Source organism: Saimiri boliviensis, chromosome 13, assembly GCF_048565385.1.
Source record: "Saimiri boliviensis isolate mSaiBol1 chromosome 13, mSaiBol1.pri, whole genome shotgun sequence".
In the NCBI taxonomy this organism is placed as follows: Eukaryota; Metazoa; Chordata; class Mammalia; order Primates; family Cebidae; genus Saimiri; species Saimiri boliviensis.
The window spans coordinates 6252968-6263560 of NC_133461.1; the positions used below are offsets into that span (position 1 = coordinate 6252968).

Sequence of the window (10593 nt, forward strand, 5' to 3'; positions counted from 1 at the left end):
CAAATTAAAGTTCAATAGAACACTAATTGGTATTTCCTTCACGGAAAAATGGGGTTACATATTGTCTTTTCATAGATAAATTGACAGGGACATGGGCTAGCTCCAAATGTTAAGACTTGCATTTCAGAACATGTGTTTCATTCAATTCAAATAAATGAGATAGAACTTAGGCTCTTCTGTGCTAGATACTATACAAATTGTTGGGGATATGTTGCTGAATGAGAAACCACTGTAACTCTCAAGAAAAAGTTTAATACTGGACATAAACAACATGGAATTAACTATAGTATATAGTGAAATACCCTGACATTGGTATACACAAGAAAGGTGAAGAAGAAATTATTTTCTTCATTTGAGCTCAAAACCTTTGGTCTGAACTCGTAAGGTTGCACAGAAGTCACCAGGACTTGAAGATCTTTAAAGGTAAAGGGAATGACATGAGTAGGTGTGGGACACACAGGTGCCTGCATGGCTGTTGGCCGCCCATTAGGGCAGTGACATCCAATCATGTGGCTTTTGCAATAAAAACAAAGGCCGAGTTCAGATGTGACCTTCTTACCTAGATCATGGGTTGCCCGGACTCCTGTAGGGAAAGCAGGAGCGTGGAAAGATGATGATAGAAAGGGTGGGCTAGTCCTGCGCCTTTCTTAACCAGGGCAACTCCCATCAGAGTGAAGGGTTTTCTGTTCTGCATGTAAAGATTCTGGAAAAGGTGCATGCTATAAAATATCATTTGAAGAAAGGATTCCACTGTTAATAAAACCACTGATGTAGGGAAAGTCAGTATTTTCTAGATCTGGACAAAATGAATAAAAAGGACTTTTTCTGTGACCTGGCCATCATTTCTTCCACTACAGCAGAGGTGAGGGAATGACAAAACACGAGCCTGCCCTGACACACAGAGCGAGAATTCTGTGACTAACGATTACAAATGGCAGCTTCGATTCCCTGCAACTTCGCAATCTCAGAAAGGGCAACCCGGTTAAATTTGGTCCTGAGACTCTTTGCTAGTCTTATATTTCAGGAAGCAAATTGGAGTGCGGAAAACAAAGACAGAGGCAGTAAATATATGTTTTGGATTTTTGGTAGAGGCAGATTTAGTTTTCTGGCATCTTTTTTTGGTTTAATAGCCCTGTTTATCACTGGGTATTTAAATTGATGCTTTACCTCCCTGAGTACGTGTGTGAATCTGCAGTCGGAGGACAAGCTAGGGTCTCTGACTTAATTATAACAGATTCAAGAGGTGATGGACTCTGGCTTGTAGTACAGCATAAAGACAGTATGATGTAGCCAGGGTAGCAGAGTGGAGGGACTCACAGCAAGGGTGCTGGAATCAGACAGGCCTGGCTGTGGGTCTGAATCTGCCTTGTGTTCACAGCACTCTAACTGATGAGCAATTTCAGAGGTCACCGCACGGCATGGGCTACCATGCTTGCCTCACTGGGATGCCTTAAGCATTAGTGAGACAATAGAAGAACTGAGCTTATCTCAGTACCTTGGCTTTCAGCAAACCCATGTTAAGGGTCACCACGTGTTTTCTATGGCCCAGAGGAGTAGGCACCAGTGTGAAATAAAGCATAAGGCATTTTTGATTAATTAACAACAAGATGATATAAAGAATATCAGCACACCCTTTAGAACCACTTTATGCTTGATTGTCTTTTTTTTTTTTTTTTTTTCCAGCAAATATTCAGTCCTCCTCCATGTGGGGGAAGCAGGTTTTCTTGCCTCAGTGATGTTGGACTGAGATGCACCTGCACTGGAATGTGAATGGATGTGCCAGTGGGGTGCCGGGTGGACGCCCTAAATGTGCTTGTGTGATTTGGTTTGGCCTTCTGTGCTCTTGTTTTCTGTGTGAGAAGAGGATGTCCTTAGTCCCCACTTCTCATTTGCCCTGGATCTCGGGACATCATATACATGTAGTAGACCTGAATCCTGCCTTTACTGTGGATCATGGCCTCCAGCTGAACCACAAAGCCACAAGTGAGAAATAGAAGCCTTGTTGCTATAAACCACTGAGGTTTTGGGGGCTGTTTTTCAGTGCAGCCAAGTTGCTTAATACACTTCATATATTTTTTATGATGTCAAATAGAAAGGAACGTTTAGGGTAGAAAAGCCTTAAGAAAAGCATGATAAGCCATGAATCCTTAAAATCTGACTCATCAAAATTCTAGTCATCTCCCAGTATGGAGTAAGGCTATGAGTCTGCGGCCTGAAGATTTTCTGAGCTCATTTAAAAGCAGACATTTCCATTGACCCAGGAAAATACTCACTAAAAGTTGCATGTTAGGGGACTGGATGAACTCAGGGGAAAGCCACCTTCCTCCGGTTTCATCCACAAATTCATGTGGGACACAGGAGAAGGATTTGGATATTGAAATATCTGTTCCTAAAATAAAAGAGCAATATCTACACCTTGACTTGCGCTTTTAAAAACATAGCCTCATATTCAAAGTCTTTGTCTTTAAAATCTAAATGATCAGTTAGATTTTTATTCCTATGACACTTGTTAATTCTCTCTGGGTTCATGTTTTTACACTTTTTTTTTCCTGTTTCTATATATGTTTCTTATTTTCCTATATGAAAATTCAGTATAGTTTTAATATGACCTGTTATTTATTGAATACAGAATTATACTGCCTTTAAATTTGTTACAGCACATGAATAGAACATTCAATTTGTTCCATCTAGAAACAAAGATGGTATTAAATGTGGATTAAGTCACTATTCTCAGTTTATTTTGTTTCCTTCTCTGTGAGTACAGGAACAAATTTTTTAAAACTGTATTTATCCTGATCTTTTACATCACATGCCCATTTTTCTATTTACAGATTGCTACATCACTCATTCTGTAAGATTGTATCTAAAATATGAGTCTGGCTGTAGCTTTCAGAGACTCATGATTTTGTTGCATGTCCCAGCATGTGTTTGAAGTGAATGCAGAAAGCATTCTTATGCTCTTCATATATTTCTTGAGCATCCACCATGTGTGAAATTATAACAAGGCATTGGACAGTGGTAAACCAAGTCAAAGGAATGCTTTCTCACCATCTGTTCTGCATGAAAAATCTTAGAGTAGTTATGGACTAGGCTACAAATTGGAGCACCATTGTTAAATCCCTTTAAAATGCATAGGACGAGCAAACTCTATTATAAAGTCAGGTTGCATTTTTTATTCTGGCACTAATAATTCTATTTCTGTTTTCTAATTATTAGAAATTAGAGCTCTTTTTTTGGCAAACATCTTAGTTATGTGAATTTTTCATCTAGACAAGTAAGTAGCAATTCAATAGCAAAGAAGAAATAGGATTATGGGAATCTAATTTCGGAGGCAAGTATGTAAAAGAATTGTTCTTAAAATACTGGATGAGATGCCACTCTCCCAAAGATAAAAGGAATTGTAAAAAAATAGAGAAGCTCACATTCCCAACATGTGGCTTGTTGAAAGTGATCAGTGAGCAATCTGTGCCCAAATGCTACTAATAGTGCTTAGACTTCGAGTGCATACTAATGAGAATGTGCTGGCACACAGCATCTTGATTCATTTGACCTTTGAGAATGGAAAGTTAGCATAACTTTTGAACCAGAGAAAATCATTTCACATATCTTCCATTTTAATTGTCTTTGTGAACACATTTTAACAAGTGCATCAGTGTGCAGAAATAGATTCTCTTTTATAACGATGTACCCCTTAGACATTTTGGTGTGCTGATCTGTCTGCTAGTTCCAAGGTAATGTCCTCTCCTGAAATGTCACAGTGATGCTCTTCAGAATAAGACCTAATACGTATAAATCAATTTATGATGTTCAAAGTGATCTCAAACCCATTCACTCAATTGATCTCTGCAGCTAGCCTGCCTTACCTCATTCAGAAATGTAGACTGCGCATTTCCTATGTGCAAGTTGAGGTAATCGAAAGGACAAATGATTAAATACAAATATAATCTATAATAAAATATTATATTATAAAAAGAAGCAGTCAGCCCTTACAGAACTTTCAGCTTCAGAAGTCAAAACTTAAAATCTAGTATAGGATTGACAGAAACCTTAGAAGTCAATAAATTTACTTAAGTAAAATTACTCAAGATCAAATAAGGAGTTAATGTTAAAACAGGTTAAAACATTGAATTCTGATTTAGCGTTTGTACTAACGTACTGTAATTTCAAAATTGTGTCTTTTTTTTTTACATCACAACATCATTTATTATGTGAATTTTTTACAATACAAACAAAAAATACAGAAATGCAATATATGAATACAGCTAAATGCAAAATGGTGACTTTTTTCTCTTCAAGAGGCCATGATTCCCATTTCTAGTAAAATAAAGAGACTGCATATAGGTAGAAACAGATTGGTCATTAGCTTCACAATTTTGCCTAGAAATGATCTATAAATGCATTTTGTCCCCCTGCTACTTACCATAAAGTGTAAAAAGGGAGTTAAAGGAAAGTTTCCTTGTTGGTTCCTACCATATGAAAGATGCTATATTCTATTTTAGCAGGGCCAATATATGGAAAATATCTAAATTAAATGTTTATTACAAAAATGAAGCAGTAATGAGATTCTGGCTAAAGAGGGCACTAAATGAGAATAATATATATTTAAAGAATCCAAAACAAACAAACAAAAAGAGGTTGTTATAAAAAAGCTCTTGGTGCACTGTAAGCATATAGGGGTTTTTTTTTTTCCATGTGTATTTTTAAACAATGGAAGTGTGAAAAAATAGGGTCAACTGTGTTAGACTAAATTACATTATTGTATATGCTGCACTGAATGGAACCTTTGCATTATAATTATCATAGAGAAGCATAGTTTGCATCATATTATGGCAATTCATCCTCAATGAAAACCTTCCAGGGTCCTTTTATTTTGGAATATCCTGTAAACAATCAAACCACCAGAACATGATTGTACAACAGTAAAATGTTCTCTTGCATTAAACTGAAGATATCTGTTTAATAAAAAAAGAAAAAGAAAATGTAGGAAAGGTACTTAGAGCTGTTACTTTCTAAGTACACAACACCCCAGACAATTCAAGGCATCTTAATCTCCATCAAGAACAATAACAAAAAATAATAATTTTTGTCATGCTGTTAAATCCATCATTATGGATAAAACTGGTGCAAATTGGTCAAACGGATCCAACAAACACTGATGTCCAAGCTGGCATACTGGCAACTAATACGTAACTGGTGGTCAATAGAGAGTTTAAAAGATCTTCCCTTTCTTCTTGTTCTTTTCCAAGGTTCTTGAAGAGTTCTGTTGTTCTAAAATACGCTGTTGAGCTTCCCAGTTTGCTTTCTCATCCTCAAACTGACGACGTTTTTCCTCTAATTCTTTGTGCTGTGCTTCCAAATTCTTTTTCATTTGCTCATGGCGCCGCTGGAGCTCAGCTTCAGAGTCCTTCAGTTTTTGAACTTTTTCTTTGACCTTCATCTCAAATACCTGCTCCATCTCCATCTCCATCTTCTTCATTTTAGCTACATGCTCCCTTCTTTCTTCTTCCATTTGTGCCAGAGGGCTCTTAGTCAGCTGCCCCTTATTCTTGTTGTTATCAACTCCATTATAAGTAACAGCTGCCAGTTTTCTGCTTCTGTAGTTCTCATAGTGAACATTATTAGTAACATCTTTCAAGTCCTGCATATGTGTTCTTATCAACATATTTCTTAAAATTGTAAAATCACAATGTTCACCATTTTCAACTTCAGCAACACCCCAAGGATACTGCCTTCCTCTGACCCTTTTGCCATTAACTTCAATGATAGTATTACTACCTACCACAGCAAGAGGTAAACGGTCCTTTATCTTTTTAACAAGTTTATTTTCTTCTTCATCATCTGTTTCTGGAAATTCATATATTTTAATTTTATGTTCTTGGATTTCTTTCATTATCTGTTTTTTAAACTGTTGGCATTCCTCTGGTGTGAGTGTGTCTGCTTTGGCAATAAGTGGGATGATATTCACTTTTTCATGCAAACGCTTCATAAACTCAATATCCAATGGTTTAAGTCCATGTCCTGAAGGAGCAATGAAGTATAAACAACACTGCACTCTATTATCAGGCATCTGGCCTCTGTTCACTCGAGATTCTGCATTTAGGTAGTCCTCAAATTTACTATCAATGTTGTCGATAACAGGCTGCCAGCAATTACTATTATCCACTGCATCTCCAAATCCTGGGGTATCAACTATTGTGAGCAGCAACTGAACACCACCTTCTTTGATTAAAACTTTGGATTGTTCCACCTGTACAGTCTTTTTAATTCTATGAGAAGGACCTGGATACTCTGGAGAATACAAATCTGTGAGGAACAATGAGTTGATTAATGTCGACTTTCCCAATCCAGATTCACCCACTACCATAAGCTGAATTCAAAACCTCTCTTCACTGATTTTCTGTATACTTGATTTGGGAGATTGGCAAATCCCACATAGCCTTCAAGGTTCTTAGCCATGGTGCTACTGTTGACGCTCCTCTCCTCAGCAGCAGCGGATCTCGCACTGACCGACATCCCCTCCCCCCCTGCGACACCAGCCCAGGCGCGGCCAAAATTGTGTCTTTTTAAATACAAAGTGCTTATTTTGAAGAGTATACTTTGGGAAATGTAATGAAGAGAAAATGAGCATGTTTTCAGTAACGGTCAGTTATTGGGGTGGGAGGAGAAAGTTTTTAAACAACACATTTGTCAATGAAACTTTAGGAACCAAAAGCAAAAGCAAGGACATAGAAGTGAAGCTCTGTCTTTTCCTCAACCAGAAGGGAGGGTGATGCACACCAGGGATCTTTAATGGGGGATAACATCACTGTGGCTCTTGCCAAGGGATTGGGGTGTAGTTCCATAGTGTCTTCTCTGTCTGTCCCGCCCCTTCAGGTAATAGTTAGGGCTCAAATTCTGGATTTGAAGACTGAGTCAACACCTAGAGTTTGGCATACTAGGGAAATGTCTTAAGCTCTTCAAGCTCTTCTTTTATTTATTACTTTCTGATTTTTTTCACCAGATGCTAGAAAGGAACAAAGTGGAACAAGCCAATAATTCAATCTTGTCATGATTGAAGGAATAATAATCTAGAAACTAGTAAGGCTTGTGGGCATTTTGGAATCTCTTGCAAACACAACAGATTAGAATAACAAAGTCAAATATTCAGTTATCCAAGAAGGCAGGTGACCGTGGCCCTATAGTTTTACAATTAATTTAAATGGCCTTGAATAGTAACCATAGTTTAATCGATTGACATGAATTTTTTAAACGAAGACGATGAAGGAAAGCCAACCTTGACCAAGGGTGATGATTCAAACGTTAATTGTCTTGTAGAAATACCATGGAAGATTCCATCTAATTTCTGCTACCTAAGTAGCATATTACTGAATCATTCATGAGAGGATAAGAAACATATTTATGGCTGGTAGTAGGAAAATGAATTAGGTTCAATATCCAGTCATAGTGGGTTTTTGATGTTTTTTATCTTTATGCTTTCTCTGTGGCATCAGATTTTATAGTGGGGAAAAAAGAATCTCTAAAAATACAAAAAACTTAGTTGTTTTTGTATCCTTCTATAGGTTTGCAAGATCTAATCCAACCTCAATCTTTTGTGCAATCCATCATTAATGTCTATACTAGGGGTGTCCAAACTTTTGGCCTCCCTGGGCCACACTGGAAGAAGAATTGTCTTGGGCCACACATAAAAGGCACTAACACTAATGATAAGCTGATTAGCTTTTTAAAAATTGCACAAAAAAAATCTCATAATGTTTTAAGAAAATTTACAAATTTGTTTTGGGCTGCATTCAAAGCCGTCCTGGGCCACAGGTTGGATATGCTTGGTCTATACCTTGTTCAAAGCAGCAGAGGCAGCTTGGTCAAATGGTTACCCAGCAGATAGTTGTTTCTCTGTGATGTTTTTCCCCTCAGACTTCTCACTGTCATGAGAAAGCAACTGCGTTACTCTTGTCTACCATGGCATCAGCAGCATGGCCTGATGCTTGGAACAAGGACCTGAGTACCAGCTATTACTGAACACTTTTTTCTCTACCGCAATTCTACGAACAATTTTCATTTTTCTTAATTCCTATTCTCTTAATTTCCTGCAGATACTCCCTCCACCTGTTTTAACTTTGATGTGCTGACGTGTTTCAGGCCATGAGACTGGTGAGGGACCAACACACCTGCTGTTTTTCTGAGTTTGTCTCTCCTTTCCTCTTAGAAGTCTTCTTTTTGCAGCTGACCTATTGTATGGGCAAATACAAATTTTAAAATAGGAGACTTAATTCTTCCTTGTTGAAAATAAAGGAAGAGACTTAGCTCCTCCTTTGTGTTAGACCATTGACTTTAGAAAACCTCTGCATTCTTTTTATGTCTCTTGGAAATTCATGTAAATCTTTTAAAAGACTAAACAAGCCTTTTGCCAGTTTTAGGGCCTGGGAATATTTTTCTCAGGGGAGTGGGGAGCATCCCTTTGTAATATGATCCTGAAGGAAGATAGCCTTTGTCTCCCAGTGTCTTTGGGAGGGTGGAATCTTCACTTGGGGTGGGGGGGTGTGCCTTGCTCCAAAACTTCCTCCTCTTATAAAGATACGAGATTTGTTTTCCCCTTGGCAGTAAGCAGTTAGCTCACAGGATCATCTCAAGTAGATTCATCCCAATTGAATCTAGGATGAGCTGTTTGTGGTAAGTGCTGTCTAGTTTTCTTACTTGAAGACTAGTTACTGCTTATCTTGAGAGCATGTGTGGAATGGGTTCTGTCTGCTTAGTTACATAAAGGGGTGAAATTTTCTTCTGTCATTGCAGTCTCTTAGAAAATTGCCTAGGATGTACATTGCATTCTAGTTAGATGCTGATTAAATGATGAAGTTATTTTCTTTCTTTCCACCTTTGTTGAGAGGGTTTTTGGTTTGAGAGGACATTTTCCTTGTAATTATGTTTCCCCAACACTGCTGTGTCACTAAATCCATCAGCAATATCCTAGCTGCCATCTTCTTAATGCCTGATACATACTGTGTATAAATATCTGACTTAATTCTTACAACTTACTGAAGCACATTTTTATAAACCGCCATCATACAGTTGAGGAAACTGGGACATAAAAACCTAACGTTTGTCTAAAGCAACTGGCTTTACTTGGCAAAGCCAGTATTTCAAATCCAGGTCTGCTGACTATAAACTATGTCCTTTTCAGTACTGAATTTGATTGCCTGTTAACAATTGTCTTTCTTGAATCTTTAGTGTCTGCCTCGAAAAGGTCAAAGTTGGTCCTCTGAAACTAAAAGGGACTGGAAGTTTGACTCTTTAGAGTCGAAAAGGCCAAAGACCAGGCTGTGAGGTGGGAATCACCATGGCTTCTGAGGCCTTTGTTGAGATCTTCCTGAACAGGTGATAATGACTAGCAGTTGGGGGATGGGAGCAGTGGTCATGATTAGTTATCAGGCATCATGACGAACAATTTGTAAAATATAAATTCTCATATTAGACTGATGGGGACACTAATATTTATTTATTATATTTATTTTTAGGAGATGGAGTCTCTCTCTGCTGCCCAGGCTGGAGTGCAGTAGTGGTAGTCACATGCATGATCTCACTGCTGATCAGCACAGGAGTCTTGATTTGCTCCATTTTCATCCTCAAACAGTTCATCCCTCCTTAGGCAGCCTACTGGTGCCCCACTGCTGGGAAATCACTGTGTTAATGCTAAATAGTGCAGACAGCTCAGCCACATAGCTCACTACAGCTTAGAACTCCTGGACTCAAGAAATTCTCCTACCTCAGCCTCCCAAGCAGCTGGGATTACAGGCACATACCACCACACCCAGTGTGTTTTAAAAAAAGATTTTAGTTTTTTCCCCCATTTTAATTATTAAGGAGTTTAGAACATTTGTATAGAACTTGCTATAGGCTGAATAGCTAATATGTAGCAGCTAACCTGTATGTTTTTAAGGCTATTACAAAAGGCAGTAACAATATTTCTTACTTTATCATAAGAATCACATCAGTAATAGTTGAAAACACAGATTATCAGGTCCTTTCATTCGAGACCCTTGCTTGGAGTTTTCCACAAATGTCCTTTGCGAATCTTATGAGAAGTTAACTATGAGCGTGAAGGAATCCAGAAAATAGTGTCTCAAATGACATTACATTTGTTGATTACTTCAAACTGAAGGCATTTGGAAACCAGCAAGTACACAGAGGGGCTTTTTCTGGATTTCCTTCATCTGATTAAAGGTAGATTCTTTAGAAGGAAGCCAATTGTCCTGAAAACACTCCATGTGCATCTTTATTGAGGAAGAGTTGCATGCATGAAGAATCATAGTCTGACTTATAAAGGACTGGAAATTGACTTCTCAACCAGAGAGGGTAGTACCTATTCTTTTGAGGACCCCTTTTGGTTTAAAAAAATTTAGACCATTTACTCTCCCTAGGTTGCCTCCATTTCCCTCTCCTCTATGAAAAAGGTTATATAAGCTTCCAAATTGAGTTGTTGGCTATTTCTTATCTTTTATGTGATGCCCCCATGAGTATTAAGATATTTGTATACATTTTTCTCCTGTTGATCTGTCTCTTAGGAGTTTATTTCAGGGACCCTTCAGAGGCCAGAAGGGA

The 10593-nt window shown here is 38.0% G+C and overlaps 1 pseudogene; it reads right to left on the minus strand.

The window, feature by feature from the left end:
* Positions 1-4169: 4169 nt before the first annotated feature.
* On the minus strand, positions 4170-6542 carry LOC101029121 (septin-7 pseudogene; annotated as a pseudogene).
* Between the last annotated feature and the right edge of the window lie 4051 nt (positions 6543-10593).